The sequence below is a fragment of the Plecotus auritus genome (assembly GCF_963455305.1).
Source record: "Plecotus auritus genome assembly, chromosome: 2".
Taxonomy (NCBI): domain Eukaryota; kingdom Metazoa; phylum Chordata; class Mammalia; order Chiroptera; family Vespertilionidae; genus Plecotus; species Plecotus auritus.
In genome coordinates this window covers 136708039-136734886 of record NC_137771.1, presented here as the reverse complement: position 1 = coordinate 136734886, position 26848 = coordinate 136708039, and the positions used below count along the sequence as shown (strand labels likewise).

The 26848-nt window shown below is 38.5% G+C and overlaps 1 pseudogene across 1 annotated transcript; it reads right to left on the bottom strand.

Moving 5' to 3' along the window:
• Window positions 1-17445: 17445 nt before the first annotated feature.
• On the bottom strand, window positions 17446-18252 carry LOC308241461 (RNA transcription, translation and transport factor protein-like; annotated as a pseudogene). Its single transcript has one exon. The product of its transcript is annotated as an RNA transcription, translation and transport factor protein-like (transcript).
• Between the last annotated feature and the right edge of the window lie 8596 nt (window positions 18253-26848).

The window sequence follows — 26848 nt, the reverse complement described above, 5'->3', positions numbered from 1 at the left end:
CCAAGTCACAACTTCTTGGAGTTTAGGTTTCACAAAGTTTCCATGCTGATTTCTCTCCATTCTATTTTCAATGTAATCATTAATCTCCATGCGCAAATTGTCTTTGAATGGCTTGTTTATTGCAATATCAAGAGTCTGAAGATAGGCCGTCATTCCTGCGGGAATCATTATCTGATCTATTTTTCTTTCGTGAAGAAATGTCTTCATGTCTTTAGCGCCGTGAGTGCTGGCTGCATCCCAGACTAGCAGACCTCTTTGGCTCCCTCACATTACAAGCGGCAGCATTAAATCGACCCACTTCCTTATAACTGCTTGTGTGACCCAGGCTTTTTCAGTTTCAAGAATAAAAACGCCCAAAACACCTTCAATCTTTTCCTTCTTGCCCTTAGAAATGATTAAAGGTGGGATTTTAGTGCCATCCAGACGAATTGCCAAAATACAGGAAACGTGCACTTTCGTAAGTAGTGGAGGGAATGTAAGCTAAGGAGGCACCCCGCTGTTCAATTGTTGTTTGAGATGATTGGCCCATAAACACTGCAGTTTCATCCATAGCAATCATGTTGGAAAGATTGTATTTAGAGAAGTCAGCATCATCAATAAAGGACTTGAATGCAAGTGCTCGCTTAATAACTTGAGTATCTTCCAACCTAAACAATGTTGTAGATCTTCTTAAAGACAGTTCACTTCGCTGAAGGAAATTATCCAGCCAGTGTTGTGATGCTTTGAAGTCTTTGGGGGCTATGTCAAACTTTGGTACCATTGCAAAGGCAAATTCTTGAATCTGAGCCCTATTCACAACCAAAGCCTTTGCTCTCCTGTCAACAACCCATTCACAGATCAGGTCTTCCAGCTCGGAAAATAATGGTTGCTGACCTGATCCACACTTGCGCTTTTTAGCATTTCCCTTGTCCACTTGTTCAATGAGGTTACCATACTCTGCTCACCATTTTTGGACCAATCGGATACTCAACATCTTCTCTTTGCAGAAAGAGGTAAGATTTTGGCCCCAAGAGTCTTCCACGATTCCTTTCTTGTACTCCACGGAGTAGCTTTTTCTTTTTGTGCTCATTTCTACCGTAGGGGTAAAAAAAAAGGAATTGGGGTATCAAGGTGGGGGGAGGGGGATCACTCAAAATGACACAGGGGGGATCAGAGGGGGGGATCAAAATGGCACAGGAGAATCAGAGGTGGGATTACCATTTTAGTAACCCCTTTTGATCCTCCTGTGTCATTTTGATTGCCCTCTCTGATCCTCCTGTGTCATTTTAAGTGATCCCCCTCCCCCTACCCCTGTGCCACTGAACACCTTCACCAGACATCCCCCCTACCCCTTTATCAGACATTTACCCCCTGGGGCCTGCCTAGGGACTGTCACTGGGCTTGCTGGGGCCTGGATCTGGGCTGGAGCAGGGTCTGCCACTGACTGAGAACCTTCAGTAATCATGAAGGCGGCCGCGAGCATCAGGTAGTGTCACCAGAGACAGACTAGCACTCACCACCTTCACTGCGTCCCGTCCGCTCTAATCCTCCTGTTCTTCTACACGCATCTGCGAAAGTCTCCTCCTCTCTCCCGCCCCGCGCTCACCGCTCACTCCGACCTCTGCTCCGCCTCCACACAGCAGTGACGTCAGGACTCCGCGTAACGTCACTGGTTGCTAGACGCCAGTTGGGGCGGCCCTAGCGACCAGTTTACGGTAAATTAATTTTCATTCTGAGACAGAGCCCGGGGGCCTTATTTTCGGGGGATGCCTTATATTTCACCCGGAAGGAAACCTGTAAGTAGGTCTTATTTTCGGAGGATGTTTTATTTTCGGGGAAACACGGGTATCCATTTTGACACGTATAAGGTGATACCTCATTGTCATTTTAATTTGCATCTCTCTGATGATCAGTGACTTTAAGCAATTTTTTATATGTCTCTTGGCCATCTGTATGTCAACTTTGGAGAAGTATCTATTTAGATCTTTTGTGCGATTTCTAATTGGATGGTCTTCCTTTGTATAGTTCCTTATATATTTTGATATTCAACCTTTATCAGATGTATCATTGTCAGATATGTTCTCCCGTGATTCCTTTTGCTGTGCTGAAGCTTTTTATTTTGATGTAGTCCCCTTTGTTTATTTCCTCCTAAGTTACCCTTGCCCTAGAAGATGTTTCCACAAAAATATTGGTATGAGACATGTCTGAGATTTTGCTGCCTATGGTTTCTTCTAAGATTTTTATTGTTTTACATCTTATATGTCGGTCTTTTATCCATTTTGAGTTTATTCTTATATATGCTATAAATTGGTGGTCTAATTTCATTTTTTGCGTATATCTGTCCAATTTTCCCAACACCATTTATTGAAGAGACTGTCTTGGCTCTATTGTATTCTCTTGCCTCCTTTGTCAAATATTAATTGATCATAATGTCTTTGGTCTATTTCTTGGGTATCTCTTCTGTTCCATTGATCCATATGTCTGTTAATGTGCCAATACCAGGCTCTTTTGATTATAGGGGCTTTGTAGTATTTCATGATATCTGATATTGTGATACCTCTAACTTTGTTCTTTTTTTCTCAAGCTTGCTGCCGCCATTCATGGTCTTTTTTTGGTTCCATATACATTTTTGGAGTATCTGTTCTAAGTCTGTGAAATATGCCATTGGTGTTTTAACAGGATTGCATTAAACTTATAGATTGCTTTGGGTAGTATGGACACATTAATGATATTAATTCTACCAATCCATGATCATGTTAGGTTATTCTACTTGTTTATATCTTCCTCCATCTCTTTTTTCCCTGTAATTTTATGAGTGCAAGTCTTTTACCTCCTTGGTTAAGTTTATTCCTAAGTATCTTAATTTTGTTGTTGTTGTTGCAGTGGTAAATGGGATTATTTGTTTAGTTTCTCTTTCTGAGAATTCATTGTTGATGTATAAAAATGTCATCAATTTCTGGGTGTCAATTTTGTGTCCTGCTACATTGCCAAATTCATTTATTAGACTAAGAGGTATTTTGGTGAAATCTTTAGGGTTTTCTATGCATAATATCATGCCATCTGCTAATAATGACAGTTTTAATCCCTCCTCAATTTGGATGCCTTTATGATTTCTTGTCTGATCACTGTGACTAGCACTTTCAAAACTATGTTGAATAAAGGTGGTGAAAGAAGACATCCTGTCTTAATCTTATTCTTAGGGGAAATGGTTTTATTTATTGAACATTCAGTATGCTATTGGCTGTAGGCTGGTCATATATGGCCTTTATTATGTTGAGTTATGATCCTTCTCAACTTTGGTAAGAATTTTTTAAAATTGATTTCAGAGAGGAAGGGAGAGGGAGAGAAATATTTGGAAACATCAATGATGAGAGAGAATCATTGATCAGCTGCCTCCTGCATGTCACGTACTGGGGATCAAGCCCAAAACCCGGGCAGGTGTCCTAACCAAGAATCAAACCATGCCCTCCTGGTTTATGTATCAATGCTCAACCACTGAGCTATGCCAGGTGGGCTGGTGAGAATTTTTATCAAAAGTGGGTATTGGGATTTGTTTAATGCTTTTTCTGCATCCATTAATATGATCATGTGGTTGTTGTCTTTCAGTTTGTTTATGTGATGTATCACTTTTATCCATTTGTGAATATTGTTCCAGCCTTACATTCTTGGAATAAATTCCACTTGGTCATGATGTATGATCTTTTTGATATATTACTGGATCAGATTTTCTAATATTTTGTTGATGATTTTAGCACCTATGTTCATGAGGGATATTGACTTGTAATTTTCTTTCTTTGTGGTGTTTTATCTGGTTTTGGAATTAGGATAATGCTGGCCTCATAAAAAGAAGTTGAAATGTTTCTTCCTTTTGGATTTTTTTTTTGAAGAGTTTGAGGAGGATAAGTGTTCTTTGAATGTTTACTAAAACTCCCCTGTGTAGCCATGAGATCAGGGATTTTGTTGGCTGGCAATTTTTGTTTTATTATTATTACTACTTTAATTACATCAGTATTTATCTGCCTATTCAGGTTTTCTGATTTTTCCTGATGGAGTTTTAGAAAATTGTATGTTTCTAGGAATTATTTCATCCACATTGTTCAGTTTGTTGCCATATAGTTGTTCATAGTATTTTTTTCACAATCCTTTCTATTTCTGTGGTATCAGTTGTTACTTTACCTCTTTTGTTTCTGATTTTATTGATTCGGGTCCACTCGCTTTGTTTCTTGATGAGTATGGCTAAAGGTTCATCAATCTTGTTTATCTTTTTAAAGAACCAGCTCTTGGTTTTACTGATCTTTTGTATGTTTTTTTAGTCTCTGTTATTTATTTCTGATCTAACCTTTATTAATTCCTTCCTTCTACTTTCTCTGGGCTTTTCTTGTTGTTCTCTTTCTAATTCTTTAAGTTGTAGGGTTAAATAGCTTATTACTATATTTTCTTGTTTTCTGAGCTAGGTCTTTAGTCTTATGAACTTACCTCTCAAGATTGCTTTTGCTATTTCTCAGAGAATTGGAGTTGTTGTTTGCTCATTTTCATTTGTTTCCATGAAGTTTTTTTTTTAAAATTTCTTTCTTGATCTTATCAGTAACCCATTCATTGTTTAATAACATGGTATTTAGCCTCCATGAGTTTGTTTTTGAGTGTTTTCACTGTAGTTGATTCTAACTTCATTCCATTGTGATCTGAGAAGGTCATTGATATGATTTTAATCTTCTTGAAGTTGTAGAGACTTATTTTGTGTCCTAATATGTGATCTATCTTTGAGAATGACCCATGTACATTTGAGAACAATGCATATTCTCCAGTTTTGGGGTGAAATATTCTACAAGAGTCAATTAAATCCATCTGATCCAGTGTGCCATTTAGAGTTTGTTTCCTTGTTAATTTTTTGTCTGGAAGATCTATCCAGTGAAGACAGCAGGGTGTTATAGTCCCCTAATATGACTGTATTGCAGTCAATCTTTCCCTTCAAGTCCTCTAGCAGTTTTTTGTTTTGCTTGTTTTTTAATAAATTTAGGTGCTCTTACGTTGGGTGCATATATGTTAACCAGGATTATATCCTCTTATAGGATCAATCATTTAGTATTATGTAGTGACCTTTGTTGTTTCTTGTGATGGCCTTTATTTTGAAGTCTATCAGATATGAGTATTGCTACCCCAGCTTTTTTTCTTTTCATTTTAATGGAAATTTTTTTTCATTCCTTCACTTTCATCCTGTGTGAGTCTTATTCTCAGGTGGGTCTCTTGTAGATAGCATATATTGGATCATGTTTTCATATCCATTCAGCTACCCTATGTCTTTTGATTGGAGCATTTTATCCATTTACATTTAATGTTATTATTGATAGGCATTTATTAATTGCCATTTTAATTCTTTATTCCTATGTTTATCTCTCTCTCTCTCTCTCTCTCTCTCTCTTTTTTTTCTTCTCATTGCAGCAAAATCTTTAGCATTTCTAGCAGTTCTTTCTTGTTTGGTGGTAAACTCATTTAGCCCTTTTTGTCTGTGAAGCTCTTTATTTCACTAACTATTTTGAATGATAGCCTTGCTGGATATAGCAATTTTGGTTTCAGATCCTTACTTTTCATTACCTTGAACACTTCATGCCTTTCCCTTCTGGCCTGTAGAGTTTCTGATAAAAAAAAAAAAAAATCAGCTGATAGTCTTAAGGGAACAAACTGCTTTTCTGTTGCTGTCTTTAAGAGTCTCTTTTTGTGTTTAATTTTGTCATTTTGATTATGATGTGTCTCCTTAAGGGCCAGTTTGGGTTCTACTTGCTTGGAACTCTCTGTGCCTCCTGAACTTGTGTGACTTTTTCCTTCACCAGGTTAGTGAGGTTTTCTGCCATTATTTCTTTAAACAAATTTTCTATCCCTTGCTCACTTTCTTGCCCTTCTGGTATCCCTATGATGTGAATGTTATTACATTTCCTTTTGTCCCACAGCTCCCTTAAGCTGTCCTCCTATTTTTTATTGTTTTTTTTCTTCTTGATTCTGTGATTGAGTGATTTTTTTCTACCCTGTCTTCTAATTTACTTATCTGACCCTTGTCTTAATATATTTTTATTGATTTCATAGAAGAAGAAAGAAGGAGAGAGAGATATAAACATCAATGATGAGAAAGAATCATTGATCGGCTGCCTCCTGCATGCCCCCTACTGAGAAGTGAGCCTGCAACCCAGGCATGTGCCCTTGACCGGAATCAAACCCAGGACCCTTTGGTCCACAGACCAATGCTCTATCCACTTAGCAAAACTGGCTAGGGCTCCCCTAATCTTTTATGTGTTCCTTCCAACATGTTTTTTATTAGTGTTATGTCATTCTTCATAGTTAGTATATCTTTTTTATGCTGTTGAACATCCTTGCCATCATTATTCTGAACTCTATATCTGATAAATTTATTATCTTCATTTTATTTATTTCTTCTTCTGGAGAATTCTCACGTTCTTTTATTTGGGGCTTGATTTTTTTTTGTCTGCCCATTTGAATGCCTCTTTGGTTTATGTCTATGTATTAGGTCAGTGGTCACGAACCTTTCAGATCTCACAGACCACCAGTGGTCTGTGGACCACCGGTTGGTGATCACTGTATTATGTAGATCTGCTATGACTCCCAATATCTAATGAAGGACAGTGTCAGATGCTATCTGTGACTGGCCCTGAGCAGCCTCTTTGGAGTCATCAGCAATCCACAGCTTATGGCTCCCTCTGCTAGGGCTGGGTGCCTTTGGAAAGAATCAAGATATGCACCAAGGCCTGCTGTTCCTAGCCCCAGTCCTAGAAGGAAATCTACCTCTGCCTGAAGATCTGATTGTTATTCAGTCTTAATTAGTCAGGCTATCAACCACAGTGTGGGGAGGGATGTTTTCCAACAGGGTGAAGCAACTGCTTCTGCCTGCAGGCTGATTGTTATTTTCAGTGTCTTAATCGGTCTCAGAAACTCCATAGGGTAGAATGAGGGGTTTTCTAATAGAGTGAGGCAACTGCTTTCCCTCCCCCTGGCCAAAGCTGCCTGGATGGTAAATGTCTGCTAGAGAAGGATGTCCTCTGCTGTATGAGGGAATGACTCAGAATAGGAACCAAGGGTGGTGTCTTCCAAGCTCTGTCCCCAGAGTCCCCAACCATGGATTCTGCTCACACAGCTCTAATCTACTCTGCCACCTTCTACCAGAGCTGAAGGTGAGTAGCTACACACCAAATTTTGTGTGTTGGCCCTTTAAATGGGGGGGTTGCATTTCCAGCCATCTCTCCCTGGCAGAGAATAAGCTTGCTGCTTTTCACAGCCAGATGTTATGTGGGAACCTTTCTCAGTTCTGTTCCTCTGGGCTGGAGAGCCTGTCTTGGGATTTAGAACCCATAATTCTCAGTGAGAACCCAACACCGCTGAGATATCCCTCTGGAACTTCAGCTGCTGTCTGTGGCTGCCCAGCATCCCTTTCATTCTTCTGTACTTCCCCACTAATGTCTTTGTGGTCTCCATTTCCCATCCTTGGTTATCAGGGTTCTCTCCTGATAGTCCTCAGTTGATTATTCTGGGTGGTTTTTCTGTATTTATTGTATTTCGAGTTTGGTCCTGGGAGAGTGTTGGTGTAGCTTCCACTTACTCCACTGCCATTTTAAAATCCTACAGTTATTATTTTATATACAGTCATGTGACCAAATACAGCTCAGTGCAACTTGAGACAAATTTTACTGGTAAACTTTTGGGTGAGCGTTTTCTTACCAAAAGAGAGATGCACAAGAATGTATTCTTTCTTCTTTTCTTAACAATATTATGCCAATATTGGATTCTGCAGCTGCTGCAGCCATTTTGTCAACATGAACAGGGACACACACTAAAGTAGACAAACTTTACCTCCATGTCATGTCACTGTAAGTAACATAAACAGAGGCTTAAACAAATGTAAAGTTTTACTTTTCTCATACAACAAAAAGTCTGAAATTTGTTTACTGGATTCAGGACAGTAGCTATCAAGAGCAAGATATATTGAATTCACTCACCTTTCCCTACTACTACAGGATGGCTGCTATAGTCCCTGTCAACATGTTGATGTCAAAACTGTCATTAGAGGAAGGAGGAAAAAAGAGGTGTGATAATTACGTGAGAAGGCAAAACACCTTTCTAGAGGGACACTATTCATGGGAAAAGAGTCTCATAAAGTTATGTTCTTTCATGCCAAACTCAAAAGTAGAGGAAAGCAAGAAAATTGTGCTTGAGGTGGGTGCTGAGCGAGCCCTCTACTATATCCACCACACTGCCTTGTGGAAGACAGTGAGGAAAGATAGAAAAAGCTGGATTCTTTACAAACTTGTTATCCACTGAATAATCAACACAGGATAGGAATTTCCAGTCTTTATGTTATTTGAGAAAAAGAAGGTCTGTACTATTTAAAATACTTATAGTTTGGAATGGTGTTACTTTCACTTGAAAATTTCTTAATTAATAGAGCCACATAAGCATCATACAAAATGAATCCTAATGTCACAAGTCAATAAAGATCAAATTATCCTGGCCCATGTGGCTCAGTTGGTTGAGCATCATCCCTTGCATTGAAAGGTTGCCCCTTCAATTCCTGGTTGTGGGTTTGGGGTGCATATGGAAGGCAACTCATCAATGTTTCTTTTGCTATCTTCCTCTCTCTGAAATCAATAAAAACATTTTTTTTTAAAAAAAAAGGTCAAACTGATGTGTGTTTAAAAAAACAACAACAGAAGAATAAATATATAAATATATTTAAAAGTTTTTACATTGAAATTTATAAACATTCTTTCTTATTCTTAATTTTTTGATGAACAGATTAGTCGTAACTGATATCTGTTGTGGACTTTATTTAATATCTGTCTCCCACCATGGGGATGTAGTCCTTCTGCAAGGAGATACTAATTCTTTGTCCATTGCTGTGTATACTGTCTTTCATACATATTGAATAAATGTCTCAAAAGTACTTTTTTAAAAAATTTAATTGGAGTTTTTGGCAAATGTGCTTAAAAAACAATTTAAAACTTCTTGTAATTAGCACAGCCTTTAATAAAATAATGTCTACTACTTCAGAAAAAGAAAAGAAACTTGTTTGCAGATGTTGAGAAGTCGAGATGTTGGGTGAAATTAATTTTGTTTAAATAGTTAGGCTCTGAATAATAAATTAATGTTTATATGAAGGAAAATGAGTCATTCTTTTATATTTACCATTGATGTATGAGTTGATGAGATCTTCAGATCAATGTTCTGTGTATTCATAAAAGGAGGTCATCGAATCTTAGTGTAGCTCATTTATTTCAATTGCTTTCTCTTAATCAAGATTTTATTAACACAGAGAGACTGAATATATAAATAAACAATGAATAGATTGCATACAAAATATAACTTTGACCCATTACCTGAAGCAATCTATGGAAAAACAACCCCTTATCTATAATAAACAACCCTGGAAGCCAGCCTACTTCGATTGCTATCTCCAGTGACAATCCAGGGATCTAAACAACAACTTCTGTGATGATTGGCCCAGAATAGGCAGGACTTAATTAATAACTGACTCCTTCCCCAATATCTGTTCCTGCTTCCAATTTAGGACCATGCAGAAAGAACCAAAATTGTAGCCAACTCAGTCACATAGGAGCCCCAGTTCTAGTTAGTCCACCTACAACGGCCCCAGGGAAGCAGTTTCTAATCAGATCACACCTGAAACCTTCATATTTCTGACTGTAAAGTTTTCCTATTCCTGTGCCTGACTTTGAGTCCTGCCAAGTGCAAGTAATGGTGGCTGACTAGTTTGCTATGGCAAGCTCAGAGTAAATAGCATTTGTTTTTCTCATTTGGTTAGCTTTTGTTTATTCCCACAGCATGTATTGTCAAATAAACTTCAAAAGATATGCTATAGAACCAAATATGCATTAAAACAGAGTCTGTGTTGGATTTCCTTAAAAGAATTTCCTAAAATGATGCAATAATCATTAGAAAGTTATGAACTGACCAGAAGGATGAGTAATATTAGTTTAATTTAAAAAATAAATATAATCTTTATAAGATCTTCTCACATTTTTAAGCATATTTATCAGTTAGAAAATAGATCACTTCAATTTTTTTTCTAAAATAATTTATTATATATAGATGTAACCAAAATAGATTCAGGGTCAATACTAATTAATCAATGTGAAGCATTCTGGATCACCATTCAAAAACTATTTATCTTAAATTTCAACAAATGAAGGTACTCATTAAAATTTTTTTGATTAATCTACTTTCCAAACACTTGCAAAAAAATACAGCTGTTATTCTAGTTTTTTAACTGGCTTATGGAACTAAAGTTTACTAAGGAAAAAATATGGACATCCATGTGTCAAATTTTAAAAGTCTAAGATATAATCTTCTAATTATCCTTCACATGTTTAAATATAAATAAACAGAAAATTACAAAATTAAAGTATCATCAATGGTTAAACATACTTTCAACAAGAAGATTCCTAGATGAACTGATATTGGTTATTCTTGCTGATCTTTCAGTTGATTTTATAAAAATATAAATTGCACATAAAAAGATGATGTTTATTAAGTAAATAGTAATTTTATTTTAATACTTTGGGAGCCATAATTATAAAATAATAATAACACATTATATCTTGATAATTTTTGAAGAAAAATATATTTTTCTGTTTTTCTTTTTTTTATTGTGGGATTCCATTTATTTATTTTTGTTTTTTTGTTTTTTTTAATTGTTTAAGTATTACATATGTCTCCTTTTACCCCAATTGGTCCCCCACCGGCCACTCTCAACCCCGGGTGCAAGCCCCCACTTCCCTAGTGTCTGTGTCCATTGGTTATGCCAATATGCATGCATGCAAGTGCTTTGGTTGATCTCCAACCACCCCCTCCTCTGCCCCTTGTCTCTGGATCTATTTTTGTTCATCAGTTTATGTTAATCATTATCCCACATATGAGTGACATCATGTGATATTTATCTTTCTCCGACTGGCTTATTTCGCTTAACATAATGCTCTCTAGTTCCATCTATGCTATTGCAAATGGTAAAAGTTCCTTCTTTTTTATAGTAGCACTAGACGCCCGATACACGAAGATTCATGTAAAATGGGCCTTCCTTACCCTGTCTGCTGGCACAGACTTTTCTCTGGCCTGGAGCCGCCTTTCCTCCTTCCCATGCTGCCCAGAGGCCCAGAGCGGCTGGGGCAGTGTAAAATGCCTGGGTCCTCATCATGGTGACAATGCAAGCATCCTGCCCCCAGCAGCTGGGCACATGTGTATGCAAATTAACCTGCCATCTTTGTTAGGTTAATTTGCATACTCACTCCTGATTGGCTGGTGGGCGTTGTGAAGGTATGGTCAATTTGCATCTTTCTCTTTTATTAGGGTAGATAGTATTCCATTGTGTAGATGTACCAAAGTTTTTTAATCCACTCATCTGCTAATGGGCACTTAGGCTGTTTCCAAATCTTAGCTTTTGTAAATTGTGCGGATATGAACATAGGGGTGCATATATCCTTTCTGTTTTTTGGGGATATATTCCTAGCAGTGGGATTACTGGGTCAAATGGGAGTTCCATTTTTAGTTTTTTGAGGTAATGCCACACTGTTTCCACAGTGGTCGCACCAGTCTGCATTACCCCCAGCAGTGCACGAGGATTTCTTTTTCTCCGCATCCTTGCCAGCATTTGTCATTTGTCGATTTGTTGATGATAGCCATTCTGACAGGTGTGAGATGGTACCTCATTGTTGTTTTGATTTTCATCTCTCAGATGATTAGTGACTTTGAGCAGGTTTTCATATGTCTCTCTGCCTTCTGTATATCCTCTTTTGAAAAGTGTCTATTTTGGTCCTTTGCCCATTTTTTGATTAGATTGTTTATCTTCCTTTTGTCAAATTTTATGAGTTTACTGTAAATTTTTGAGATTAAACCTTTATCTGAAATACCATTGGCCAACCATCCAGTAGCTAAGACATGCACCAACCACCAAGGGGCAGACACTCAACGCAGGAGCTGCAGAGTGACAGCAACTTTGCAGAGTGCCCTCTTGTACTTCGGGACCCTTCGGGGGATGTCAGACTGCCGGCCTTGGCCTGATCCAGGCAGGCCAGGCCGAGGGATCCCACTGGTGCACGAATCCGTGTACTAGGCCTCTAGTAATAATCATAAATATAATAAAATAATAATAATAAAATAATATATATAATAAAGAAAAAAATAGTTTCTTAAGTAAAATATTTTTAAAAAGTGAAATAGTGAAGTTTGTTTGCTTCAGCTAAGTATTTAATGTCCCATGGGAGATGGTCTAAGACCCCTCTCCACTGTCATGTCTCAGCTTCCTGCTAGTCAGCACTGTGTTGAAGCTTCCAATGATCCACTGCTCCTTTGTATCAGATGCCACAACCTTGGTTTCAGGCAGCCAGTATCAATCTGTCTGCTTTATTTGTCTTCCTGTTTTCAGTCGTATTTACACAAGCCTGTATTTCTGACAAGATCTTTAGGTCTGTATTAATTTCTGGGATGAAATGGCCCTTCAACCTAGTCCCCAAGGCCTCCCTGGGGATATTTTGAATCTTTATTTCCCTGCCAAGCTCAAGGCTGGGTGCAGCTGTGCTGCCAGGAGGGGCCTGGTCTCCAGGAGAAAAATGTCTGTTCAGGGTTGGAGGAATCCAACTGTTCCAGTGCTGGATTCCTGATCACCTCTCCCTATTTTGTTCTCCAGCTTCTACAAAACTAGAACCACAGCCTCGGTGAGTGTTTGTGATTAAGAGATCCTGGGTTTAGTGGATAATAGCTAGGAAATTATAAAGACAGAGCAACCGTGCTGCTGCGTGTCTCTTTTCCCCCGGGCACTGCGTGGCCAGTGCAGAACTTCAGGCTGCCTTTCTGGGTTCAGCCTCTCACGGCTGTGGGTGTAGATCTAGAGTACCCTGCTGCCAGCAGCCCTGTGGACACCCTTCCATAGTCGAGGGCTACACGTGTCCCCAATGTACATGGACTTGGTGCAGCACAGTCTCCCTCTGAGATTGTAGTCCTATCTGTGCGCCTTTCTCTCTCCAGCCCAGATCCAGGATCCCACCTCTCTCCAGGTGACCTCTGACCTTTCTACCCACAGATTGTCTCACCAGCTTTGCTTAATTCACCAATTCCTGGTGGATATTATTTGATTCAGCTGTTTTTCTATCTGCTCCATGAGAAGCTCAGGACCTATCTGCCTATTTGGCCACTATTTTTTCTCCCGCTGGACAAACTTTTTAGATGCCCTCAGCCAGGGAGGCTGGAGTCTCAGTGTTCATGGGTTTGCAGCCCAGGCAGCATGTGCCTGGCCAGTGTGGCTGTAGGGTCCCGGGCTGTGTCAGAGGTCTCCCCAGGTGGAAGTGAGGCTGGGCTCCCAGTCATAGCTGCTCTCCCCTTCAAGATGGCATGGTCTCTGAAGCAGAGCTGGCTGCCCCGGGAGAGATTGCAGCAGTAGTAGAGGCTGCCCGGCCAGGGGAGCCTGGTCTGCCAGCCCCAAACAGTCCTGCGGAATATAACTGTCCCTCCCTCACAAATACAGACACTCCCCGCACGTCCATGCACTCCCCTTTCACTCTCTCACTCTGTCTTCATCACTTCCATCCTGCTGGCTGCCATCTTGGATCCCCCCTGATATATCTTTCTTTTTTTTTTTGTTAATTACAGTTGACAATATTTTTTATTTTAGTTTTAAGCATACAGCATAATGTTCAGACATTTACATAATTTACAAAGTGATCTCCCATTTATTCTAGTATCTACCTGGCACCAAACATAGTTATTACAGTAGTATCAGAGTATTACTGACTATATTCCCTATGCTATACTTATATTCCCATTTTTATTTTATTACTACCAATTTTTACTTCTTAATGCTTTTACCTTTATCACCTAGTGTCCAAACCTCCTCCTATGTATTTCTGTTTTGTTTATATTGTTCTTTAGATTTCACATCTAAGTGACATCACATGGTATTTGTCTTTCTCTGTCTGACTTAGTTCATTTAGCACAGTACCCTCTAGGTCCATACATGTTGCTGCAAATGATAAGATTTCATTTTTTTCTATGATTGAGTAATAATACAGTCCCACTACTTCTTTATCCAGTCATGTACTGATGGACACTTGGGTTGCTTCCATATCTTGGTTATTGTAAATAATGCTGCAATGGACATAAGGGTGCATATATCTTTTTGAATTAGTGTTTTGTATTTGTTCAAATAAATACCCAGCAGGGGAATTGCTGGTTCATAAGGTACTTCTATTTTTAATTTTTTGAGGAACCTCCATACTGTCTCCCATAGTGGCTGAACAAATTTGCAATCCCACCAATAGATAACAACACACATCTATTCAATATATGGTGTTGCAAAATCTGGACAAATACATGCAAAAAGAAAAAGAGAGAGAGAGAGAGAAAGAAATGAAACCACCTCCTTACACCATTTACAAGCATAAGCTCAAAATGATTTAAAGGCATAAATGTAGGACAGGGAATCCTAAAACTCCTAGAAGAAAACATAGGCAGTTAACTCTCTGACACTGTTCTTAGTAATATTTTTTTCTGATGTATCTCCTTGCACAAGGGAAACAAACAAACAAACAAAACAAGAAACAAATGGGAATACATCAAACTAAAAAATATAAATTGCATAGAAAAGGAAACCATCAACAAAACTCAAAGACAACCTACTGATTGGGAGAAGATATTCACCAATGATACATCTGATAAGGGGTTAAAATCCAAGATTTATAAAATATAATTTTCAAAAATAAATACAATCATGAGGACTTTGTTTCTCCAAAGATATTCTGCTTGATTATTTTTTTCCCTTTTCCTTAGTATTTGTCTTAGATCATATACATTTCTTATTGTCAATAGGAGAGTTTGGAGACAAAGGTATCACTAATACTTGATTTATATAATAAGAATTCAAGATGTAAAAGTTAAAGGAGGACCATTTAAAGGAGAATAATAAGTGCAGTAACTGCAAGAGAGAATGATAGAGGAACACCTTGCCCCAAATGGGATTGCATAAAATTCCGTTATTTGAGAGACTCTCTTCAGGCCATAAGGATATTTTAGTCAGATTCTGAGTAATCTAAGAGGGTTAACTCTCCTACATTGAAGTTATAGTATTTTAACAGCCTTAAAATAATTTTCAGATTTGCTGTTCGATGTGTATGAAGTTTCAGTTAGGGAAGATAAGTAAGTTCTAGAAATCTGTTGTACAGTATTATGTTTATAGTTAAGAATATTTCACTGCACATTTAAAAATGTGTTACAAAGGTATATCTCATTTTACCTCTTCTAACCACAATTAAAATGAAAACAAAAACAAAAACAACATATTGGAATGTTAGCAAGATGTCAGGAGGAGTCTTTCTGAATCTCTGATTTTCATCATCCAAACACATGATATGTAAGGCCATATAATATTGGTAAACACAATAAAATAGGAATTTGCAAGGCACTGATTTTCCAACTGAAATTTTGGTTTTCATCCTTTTTCTCCCACATAGTTCTTAAAGTATATTCCCAACAACTTTGAAAATACTGGAATGAAATGTTTGGCATTGGGAAAAGGGAGCATGAGTTAAAGTATAAGAGGAGAGCCATTTGACTACTGCACAATATGGCTTGAGTTTGGTTTCACATTGCCTGTGACACCTTTACATCCATAACATATAGAACATATAACTGGACGTTGTTAGTGCCTTAGACATCCAGCATTGTTCTATAGGAAAAGTCATATTACTGTGAATAATAAATATCCACTTTCTCTTAAAAAAAAAAACTATATAAAACCTCAGGGGAAGAGTTCAGATCAATAAAATAAACATATGCTTAAATAATGCAATAGATGGTGGTTAGAATGTCTTTTCTTTACCCAGATCCCGAATGTTCTGCTAAGGTGATATCTCTGAACAAAGAAAATTCAAATAGAAAATGTATTGCTGGTGATTTTTTTTTAAGTTTAAATTTATAGAACTGTCAATGAATAAAATATAAATTAGAAATATATGGAAGTACTAAAAGTAAGTCCATGTTAAATATATTGTCAGATATTAACATTTTATCATAAAACTACACCTATGCTATTTGTCCTTTTGAAAAATGCCCATATTCAAATCTTACTGAAATGCCTAATTCATTCCTCTCTATAAGTTCAGATGCATATTCTTTTTTTAAAATATATATATATTTTATTGATATTTTACAGAGAGGAAGGGAGAGGGACAGAGAGAAACATCGATGAGAGAGAAACATGGATCAGCTGCCTCCTGCACAACCTCCACTGGGGATTTGCCTGCAACCAAGGTACATGCCCTTGACTGGAATCGAACTTGGGACCTTTCAGTCTGCAGGCTGGCGCTCTATCCACTGAGCCAAACCGGTTTCGGCCAGATGCATATTCTTAATACTAGAGGCCTGGTGCATGAAATTTGTGCACTGGTGGGGGGTCCCTCAGCCTGGCCCATGGAAACGGGCCTAAGCAGACAGTTGGAAATCCCTCTCACAGTCTGGAACCCCTCGCTCCTTACCATCCGCCTGCTCACTGCTCCTTACCACTGCCGAGAAACTTGGACTCCTTCCTCTGCGGTCACACAACTGTCACACACCAGGCAGTCACTCAGAAATATCTTGGCATCGGCCAACTTATGGAATTCTCCCTTCTCTCCATTCTCCTGAGCCAGACTCCGGAGGTTGACTGTGGCATTCTCTTGGTCATTTTTATTTTTTTTCCCAAAATGTTACAAAGTTTATATGAATATAACATACAAAGATGCAGCCTCCTTTGTAGGAACAGGGAAGGAAGGGGTGGTTAAGTAAGGCACACGGAGATGCACCAAGCACCAGCTGTGGGGAGGGCTGAGGGAGAGAGGAGGTTGGCACTGGGGCCGAGGCCCTAAAGCCGTTGCTGGGGAAGTAGGGATTCCCTCTGAGTGCCACGTTCTGAGGCTGAACTAATTGGTCAAGCTGAGGCAGGGGTGGGTGGCCATATCAGCCATCTTTGATGCTGTTTACCCTTTCCCAACCCAGCTTTGTTGTAAAACCCCAGAGCTCTGATTTCCAAAGGCCGCATCAAGAGCGGAGGCCCTGGAAGGGGGTGAGAGGAAGTGAGTAGGGTAGTTTGAAGATACTGGGATTCTCCAGCGGGGAGGGCACCCTCCTCCATCCCTTCCTGTGGCTTTGGCTCCCCTGCTCACTCCTGAGCACCACATGTAAGTTGGGGAGGGGTCGGTGAAACATCTCAGTTTCTGGCAGCCACAGGCCTCCCTTCCGTCCAGGCCTCTTCAAGCCCAGTCTGTTTTGTTTCCATATCTCCATTCCAGTCTCTCCCAGTCTCTGTCTCTCTTTGTTTTTCTTTCTTTTTTTTTCCCTGCTTTTCCAAACTTTACTAAAGAAAAAACAATGATGGTAAATCTTGAAAACATAGTCAATTTTCTGGGATTCTTCCCTTGAAAATGTGATGTTTGATTTTGAAACACATACCACGGTATTCATGGTTCCCAACTATACTAAATCGGCGAGAGGCTGAAATCCTTAAAGGTTCATCTTCCAACTTTCCCCAGTCTGTGGTCTGTCTTTGGATCAGCAATAATTGCCTGAACAGCTACTATGGCTTCATTAATTTTTGTCTGTAGCTCTCTGAGCTCTTCTATATGCAGCAATTGCAGAATTTGAGCAGCTTCATTAAGAACTGCATCTCCTGTGTCAAAACCAAGAATATGCTTGCCTAAAGCAACAGGCAACCCCTCTTTTGCTTGATTTGCTTTAGCAACTGCATCCTGTGTCAGGCATTCCTGGACCAAAATACGAATTGCCTTAAGCATTACCAGGTAATCATCATGACGTTGAATCTGAAAGTTAGCCAAAGCCATTACACCAGCCTTAAAATTAGGATTATTAACATCCAAATTGATCAATGGCTCTGCATTTTTAGCTGCATTGCCAGCATACTTTGTATTATCAGATACCAAGTCCTTATGTTTTTCAACGTTATCTCCGTATTCTAACAGCTAAACCAAGAAGCCAGTCAATTGCTTCTTGTTGATCTTGAATTTTGAAAGGACAGCTAACATCTGTGAGATACTTTTCAAAGAACTTGGGCCAGTCACTGCTGTGGATGTTTCTTAAATTACCTCTGTCTTCCATCTTGTAGTGTCTGATTTTCTGCTCTTCAAGCCAAACAATAAAGTTTCCAAATTCTGTTTCATCTTTGCATTTGAAGCCAGCACGGTTGTGGTAGTCGAGGGCCGTCAGCTTGCAGCGGAACATGGTCCTGGCTTCCCGCTCTGTCCCTCAGGCTTTGGCCAGGAGAGCAGAGGCAAGAAGTGGCTGGCGGTGAAAGTGGGGGTGTAGCATCGAGGTGGCACCTGTGCTTCTGTGAACGGTGCCAAGCAGAGCCTGCAGGCTGAGCTGAATCAGCACCTGTGCGCCATCAGGAGCACCCACAGCCGCCGAGGCCATGTGGGGAGTACAAGCTGCCCTCCACCGGGCCCCACCTCCCCCACCCCAGTCCCCACTGCCACAAGTTTCCTCCCACCCAAGCCTGCTGCGTGCTCAGTTTGGCATTCTGTTGAGCCTTTGGTCATTGTGGATGTGATGGAACCTGGGTTTTTATATATATTAGGATAATTTTTAAATTACCAATAATAAGAATGCTAGAAACATGATTATAATTCTTCAATTTTATTTTAATAAATAAACATAATCAATTGATTCCCTTACAAAAGCAAATTCGTTTTCTGTTTTTGCTATTTGTATTGTTCCTTTCCCACTTAAAATATTAATAAGGTGTTATCATACAAGGTATAAAAATAAGCACTTAGGAAGAAAAATTCCAAACAAAGAGCATGAGTTTTCATTTAATAATCTAGTATAGTCAGACCGGGCATGGCTCAGTGGTTGAACATCGACCTATGAACCAGGAGGTCACAGTTCAATTCCCTGTCAGGGCACATGCCTGAGTTTCAGGCTTGATCCCCAATGTGGGTTGTGCAGGAGGCAGCCAATCAATGATTCTCTCTCATCATTGATGTTTCTCTCTCTCTCCCCCTCCCTTCCTCTCTCTGAAATGAATAAAAACATATTTTAAAAAAATAATAATCTAGAATAAGTAATGGGGGGAGGTTTGGGAGAAAGAAAGGAAGAAAAAGAAAGAAAAGGAAGGAAGGAAGGAAGGAAGGAAGGAAGGAAGGAAGGAAGGAAGGAAGGAAGGAAGGAAGGAGAAAAGAAAGAAGAGAGCATAGGTAATTCTCCAGAGGTGCTGGAGGAGATGCCTCCTAAGGAATTGGAAATTATGGTAATGTAATGGTCTGTGTAACCTCATGAGCTGTCAAATCCTAGACTGCAAAAGACTAATAGCTCTTTTATAAAAAGTTTCTTTTAGCACTGCTCCCCAAACTCAAAGCACAGAACACTAGTACTTAAGGGCAAAGTGATAAAGACTCACTTACTTAGGTTGATAAGCTTTCTCAGGAGTAGCATTTTGATTTTGAAACAAGTCACAGAACTCATTATGAGAACCAAAGGCGATAATCATAGACTATGACTACCTTTAATTGTCCTTATGTTGTGCTAAGCATTTAAAGGCCATATTTAAAATGAAAGCTTTGCTGGTGATTTAATGGCAGGATTTGGGTTTTAAAATAAGATAATCTCCCACCTATAACAAGATCAGTTCTGCATTAGACACAGGCCGTGGATCACCTTCAGAAATCTTTGTTGACCAAATAAAATGCAAATGTTTTAGTCTTCTGATTTTGCAAAATAATTTGGTCTACCGATCACTTAATATTCAAAGATGTTAACTTTATGTTTCATGAAACATGAAATAAAGTGCTAGTTACAAACCTGGCACATACTTCAAATGATATTCTACTTTAGACTTGATATTCTACTATAGACTTTAAAGCATCACAAAGTTTTAAACAGGAAGTACCATAGGATATTGCATTGTATATTGCATTCCACATTCTTGAGTTTTTAAAGTTTAAATATGCATATCCCATATGACAAAATAATTTTATATTGAGAAATATTTAAGTGTTACTATTATTTTTAATACATATTCAAAAAAATAAGCTCATAAAGAAAGCTCTACAACTTTGCACATTATTGATTCTTAAGGCAGAAAGGGTTCTCTTGGATATGATATATGTTTGTGAGATGGTAGTTTTTAGTGGAACAGAGTTCAGATTTTAAAGTTTTGAGAACTTCCAGTAGAATGAAAACTTGCAATAGAGTCTAAACTGGGACCTAGAAACTTGGATTCTAGCCAGCATCCAGTGTATGTGCCTAAGGGCTTTACAGTGGTTCTCAACCTCTCTAATGCTGCTGTCCTTTAATACAGTTTCTCATGTTGTGGTGACCCCCAACCATAAAATTATTTTCGTTGCTACTTCATAACTATAATTTTGCTACTGCAAATTGCCTTAAACTGCTCTACAGCAGCGGTTCTCAACCTGTGGGTCACATCCCACAGGTTGAGAACCGCTAGCAGGGTCGCCTAAGACCATCGGAAAACACAGATATTTACATTACGATTCATAACACAGGCATATAAAACACTTTGGTTTAAACTATATTACTACTCAATGAACATGTACTGAATCCCCACTATGTTTTAAGCATATTAGGAATGCAAAGATAAAAAAAAAAACACATGGTCTTTAGTATAAAATATTTATTGTCTACTTCAAGCATGTCAAACTCGCGGGCTGTGGGCCACATGCTGCCAAACAATGAATATTTTTGCAGCCCAGCAAATATAACAGTATGTAAGAGACATTTTAATAAAAATTTTGTAACTTAATTTTTACAATATCCTGCTATACATACTTATTAATAATGAACTACAATGTTTGCTAATGACTGATTACTATAATCGTGTTACATTCATTTTCCTTATACGCCTTACATGCAGGCACACCATTTCTCTCCAATAATACTAGCAGCAAATATTTTAGCAGCCAATTGACATGTCATTAGTCTTTCACTGACTTGTTTGGTGTGTGCAACAGAAAATATTTCAATTTCAGAGAACAAGAAAAAATAGGTTTATTTGCATTACACTTATTAATTTGTGCAATTATTGTGTCTGATACGTAAATGTTCAAGAAAAAATATTAATTTTTATTAAAATGTTCTATTATCTTATGTTAATGATTACCCATTTATTTCAGCCCTTTGTATTCAGCATGTCTTTATTGAAATAAAGTTACATTTCTATGAAAATTTAAGCTTTTTTTATTGTCTAAAGTTTTACATACGACTCCTTTTTCCCAATTGACCGCCCCCCAGCCATTCCCACCCCTAACAAGCTCCCACCGCCCCAGTGTCTGTGTCCATTGGTTATGCTTATATGCATGCATACAAGTCCTTTGGTTACTCTCTAACTCCCCCTCCCCAACCATTTGATCTAAATCTATCTATGCTTGTTCATCAAATTATGTTGAGGTATGATCCTTCTATTCCCACCTTGCTGAGAGTTTTTATCAAGAAAGGGTGTTGGATTTTGTCAAATGCTTTTTCTGCATCAATTGATATGATTATGTGATTTTTGTCTCTCAGTTTGTTTATGTGATGTATCACATTAATTGATTTGTGGATATTGTACCATCCTTGCATCCCTGGAATAAATCTCACTTGGTCATGGTTTATGATCTTTAAAATGTATTGCTGAATCTGATTTGCTAGAATCTTGTTGAGGATTTTAGCATCTATGTTCATCAAGGATATTGGACTGTAGTTCTCTTTTTTTTGTACTGGCTTTATCTGGTTTTGGGATTAGGGTAATACTGGCTTCATAGAAAGAGCTTGGAAGTGTGCCTTCCTCTTGAATTTTTTTTAATAGTCTGAGGAGGATAGGTTTTAGTTCTTCTTTGAATGCTTGGTAGAACTCCCCTTTAAAGCTGTCAGGACAGGGCTTTTGTTTGCTGGAAGATTTTTGATCTCTGCTTCAATTTCTTCAGTAGTTATTGGCCTATTCAGTATTTTGATTCTTCTTGATTGAGTTTTGAGAACTTGTGTTTTTCTAGAAATCTGTCCATTTTATCTAGGTTTTCCATTTTGTATACATATAGTTGTACATAGTATTTTTTCATAATTGTTTGTATTTCTGTGGGATTGGTTGTTTCTTTTCGTCTTTCATTTCCAATTTTGTTATTTGTGTCCTCTCTCTTTACTTCTTGGTGAGCCTGGCTAGAGGTTCGTCAATCTTGTTTATCCATTCAAAAAAACAGCTCTTTTTTTATTGATCTTTTTTTTTTTTTTTGTCTCTATGTCGTTTATCTTCATTCTGATCTTTATTATATCCTTCCTTCTGCTTATGCTGGGTTTTCTTGTTGCTCTCTTTGAACTCTTTGAACTGTAGGGTTAAAGAATTTATTACCATTGTTTCTTGTTTTTTGAGGTAGGCCTGTAGAGCTATTAACTTCCCTCTCAAGACTGCTTTCACTGTGTACCATAGATTTTGGATTGTTGTGTTTTCTTTGTCATTTGTTGCCATGATGCTTTTTATTTCTTCTTTGATCTCTTTGGTAACCTAGTCATTGTTTAATAGCATGCTATTTAGCCTCCAGTTGTTCTTTTATTTTTTTTATTGTAGTTGATTTCAAGTTTTATGCCTTTGTGATCTGAGAAGATGCGTGATATGATTTCTATCTTCTTGAATTTGAAGAGACTTTGCCTGTGTCCCAATATATGGTCTATCTTTGAAGATGACCCATGTGCTCTTGAGAAGAATGTATATTCTGTGGCTTTGGGGTGAAATGTTCTGAAGATGTCAATGAATTCCATCTGATCTAGTGTGTCATTTAGGATAGATGTTTCTTTGCTGATGTTTTGTTTAGAGGATTTATCCAGTGCTGTTAGTGGGGTATTAAAGTCCCCTACTATGACTGTATTGCTGTCAATCTCTCCCTTGATGTCCTCCAGATGTTTTTGTTTTTTTTTTTTAATGTATTTGGGTGCTCCTATATTAGGTGCATATATGTTTACCAGAGTTATACCTTCTTGTTGAATTGCTCCCTTTAGTATTATGAAAAGGCCTTCTTTATCTCTTGTTATGGTCTTCACTTTGAGATCTAATTTGTCAGATATAAGTATTGCTACACCAGCTTTTTGTTTATTTCCATTCGCCTGAAAAACCTTTTCCCATCCCTTCACCATCAGTCTGTGTGAGTCCTTTTTTCTGAGGTGGGTTTCCAGTAGACAGCAGATATATGGGTCATGTTTTCCTATCCACTCAACTACCCTATATCTTTTGATTGGGGCATTTAATCCATTTACATTTAAAGTTATTATTAATAGGTACTTGTTTGTTGCCATTTTTATTCTTTATGCCTGTGTTTCTTCTTCGCTTCCTATTTCTTCTTTTTACAGCAGACTCTTTAGCATTTCTTGCATTGCTGGTTTGGTGGTAATAAACTCCCTTAGTCCTTTTTTTCTGTGAAGCTCCTGATTTCACCCTCAATTATGATTGATAGCCTTGCTGGGTACAGTATCCTTGGATTCAGACCCTTCTTTGCATGACTTTATATATTTCATTCCATTCCCTTTTGGCCTGATGTGTTTCTGTTGAAAAATCAGTTGCTAGTCTGATGGGGGATCTTTTGTAGGTAACTTGCTGTCTCTTTCTGGCTGCTTTTAAGATTCTTACTTTGTCGTTGGTGTTTGCCAATTTAATTATAATGTGTCTTGCCATCGGTCTTTTGGGGTTCATTTTGTTTGAGCCTCTGTGAGCTTCATGGACTTGTGTGAGTTTTTTCTTCCATTTATCAGGGAAGTTTTCTGTCATTATTTCTTCAAACAGGTTTTCTGTTCCTTGCTCAGTTTCCTCTCCTTCTGGCACCCTTATTATGCGGGTGATGTTTCATTTTGTGTTGTACCAAAGTTCCCTTAGGCTCTCCTTTTGTTTTTTAAGATTTTCCTTCTGGATGCTGCTCTGCTTGGGTATTTTTTTCTACCTTGTCATCTAGCTCACTGATGCAGTCCTTCACTTTTACTCTATTGTTGATGCTTTCTATTGAGTTCTTTATTGCAGCAATGTCATTTTTCATTTCTTCTTGGTTCTTCTTCATTTCCTCTTTGTTCTTACACATATTATTGAATTTGTCTTCCAACCTTTTCAGTGACCTTATGACCATTTCTCTAAATTCTTTCTCTGACATATTGCTTGTCTCTATTTTGTTTACTTCCTTTTCTGGTGATGCCTACTTTTCTTTCGTATGTGGGTTGTTTCCTTGTCTCCCTATGATCTCTCCTCTCTGGGTGTCTGGTTATGTAGCTCTCTCTCTTCTGTGTTGACTTTACCTAGGAGATATCTGACCTGTGTTTAATTCACCAATTCCGGGTGGATATTAATTGATTCAGCTGTTCCTTCTCTCCACTCTGTGAGAAGGCTTAGGGCTCGTCCACATAGTAGCACCACTTTGTCTCCTTCTGGGCAGACATTCTAGTTGCTTGTGGTTGGTGTTCCTGGATTCGCAGCTGAGGCAGCTCATCCCTGGGGGTTGTGGTTGTAGGGTCCCGGGAGGTATCCTAGATCCCTGGTTGAATGTAAGGCTGGGTTTCAGATCACTTCCACTCTCCCCTTCAAGATGATGTGGTCTCTGCAGCAGAGCTGGCCGCTATGTGAGAGATTTCAGCAGCAGTAGAGGCTGCCCATCCAGGGGAACCCAGTCCAGCAGTCCCCAACAACTACTTGGAATAAAACTGTCCCTCACTCACAAATACAGTCACTCCCCATACAGCCACACACTCTCCTTTCTTTCTTTCACTCATACACTATCTTGCAGCTTGCTGTCCCTTCAGCAGCCATCTTGGTTCTCTCCAGCTTTTGTTATTTTGTGCCCCACATAAAATTAAACCTTGTTTATTTGGCCCATGTTAGCCTTTAAATTTGACATGCTTTGTCTACTTGTAAGGAGATAGAAGATAATTAAAATAACATGTAATCAGTGCTGTGAAGAAAGTGGACATGAGTAACACAAAAGGTTTTGTGGGAGTAAATGAATTATGGGATCAAATGCAATACACAGATTAGGAAGAACATTTTGAAAGAAATTATGCTAATTCCTAAGGCATCAGTAAGTGTTCAAGAATCATTGATGGGTGAACCATGTAATAGAAAAGTGCATGTGAAGATATAGAAGGAGAAAGCCTTATTTTCCTACATAATCCAAATCTATGAGGATGAGGATGAAAAGATTAATACAGCATGCTAAGAAGTTTGCACAGTTGCCTGAAAAATATTGGAAGACATTGAAGAATTTTAATGAAAGAGTGGTTTTTCCATTTCATTTTTAATCAGAAAGTCAGAGAAGAGACTACTTGAATTGTCACAGTAAGCTTGCAGCTGAATGATAAAGGCTTGGACCAAGGTAAAGACAGTGAACAGTGAAGAATAAAAAATTTGAGTAAGTTAAAGAGATATTAATTAGTTCAATAAAAAGAGCTAAGTGATTGATTAGAAATAGTGTGCATGTGATGCCAGGTGGCACCAGGGAGGTCAAGGTGATACTGCTGTACATGAACATAGTTTTTAATTAACAGAAAAAGTGCTGCAATTTAGATGCATTCCCATAGTAGGGAGGGTTACTTGTCTATCAGTCACACCTGGGAACAGGTCATTGGCCAGAATAGGCAGGGCCACTGAAAGTGCTGGAAGATTTTAAATACATAAGTTCCTAATCAAAGGAGTTCTTTCTTTTTATTGTGCTTGACTCCTGACCTGCAGGACTCTCACACTCCTGCTCTCTTGAATTTTCCCACATGGCTCATGGCCATGTTGACCACACACAATGGACTGATGGACTGTAATTAGTCTGATGTTACACCAGATCAAGCTACACCATGAAATGGAAACTGGACTCTAGCTTTGCTTCTATCTCTGCTGAATCCCCAGCTGCACACCATTCAGGACTGGATTAGAAGAAATGGGACTCCAGAAATACAGGGATATAATTCTACCCATATGAAAATCACTCATCCTCCTGTGTGACTCTTAGAAAATTATTTTGCTCAAGATATCATAAGAGCCCTTTCTCTGGTAACAAAGCTAGACATCAACCCAATCCAGATTCTTATCACCCTCTCCCTCCACCACCACCACCACCACCACCAAAAAATTTGAGAGCATGACAGAAAGATTTAGCAAAGTGCAGTAAATTTATTAAAGTGTTAGTAAGCACTCAAGAATTGACAGTGGGTGACCTCAGAGAATGAGATGTGCAATTTAGTCTTGATGGAAAGTTTTTGTTAAATGTGAGTGGGGGATAGGGTTTTCCTCAGCTTCTGATGCTAGTGAGGTGACTGCTTGTGCACTGGTCCTTGTCTCCCTTCTTCACATATTGATTCTTTCTTTTTTTGTTTGTTTTGTTTTTGTATTTTGTTTTGTTCTCTCAGTTACAGGAAATTGAGAATTTTATTCCCTATTCTAACTTTCCTACCTCACAATGAAGAAAAAGTTAATAACTTTCAGATTTCTTGTTTGGGTAGCTAGATAAATGATAAATCTATGAAGGCAGTACTATGCATTAAGCTCACCATATTCTTTTCTGAGCACATACATACCTTTTTTCAGTCTCCTGTGAAATTAGTAATGTATCATGTGACTGACTTCTACCCAGTCATAAGTTTCTTATATAATAAAAGCCCAGCAACAAAAACAGTGGAACTACCAGAACAATCAGAGAACAGAACACCTTGGCCCTAGCCCTGGCTGGCCCTGCCTCCCAGTGTGTGGTTAGGGGTGATCAGGCAGGCAGGCAGAGTGGTTAGGTGCGATCAGGCAGGCAGAGTGGTTAGTGGCGATCAGACAGGCAGGCGAGTGGTTAGGGGTCATCAGGCAGGCAGGCGAGTGGTTAGG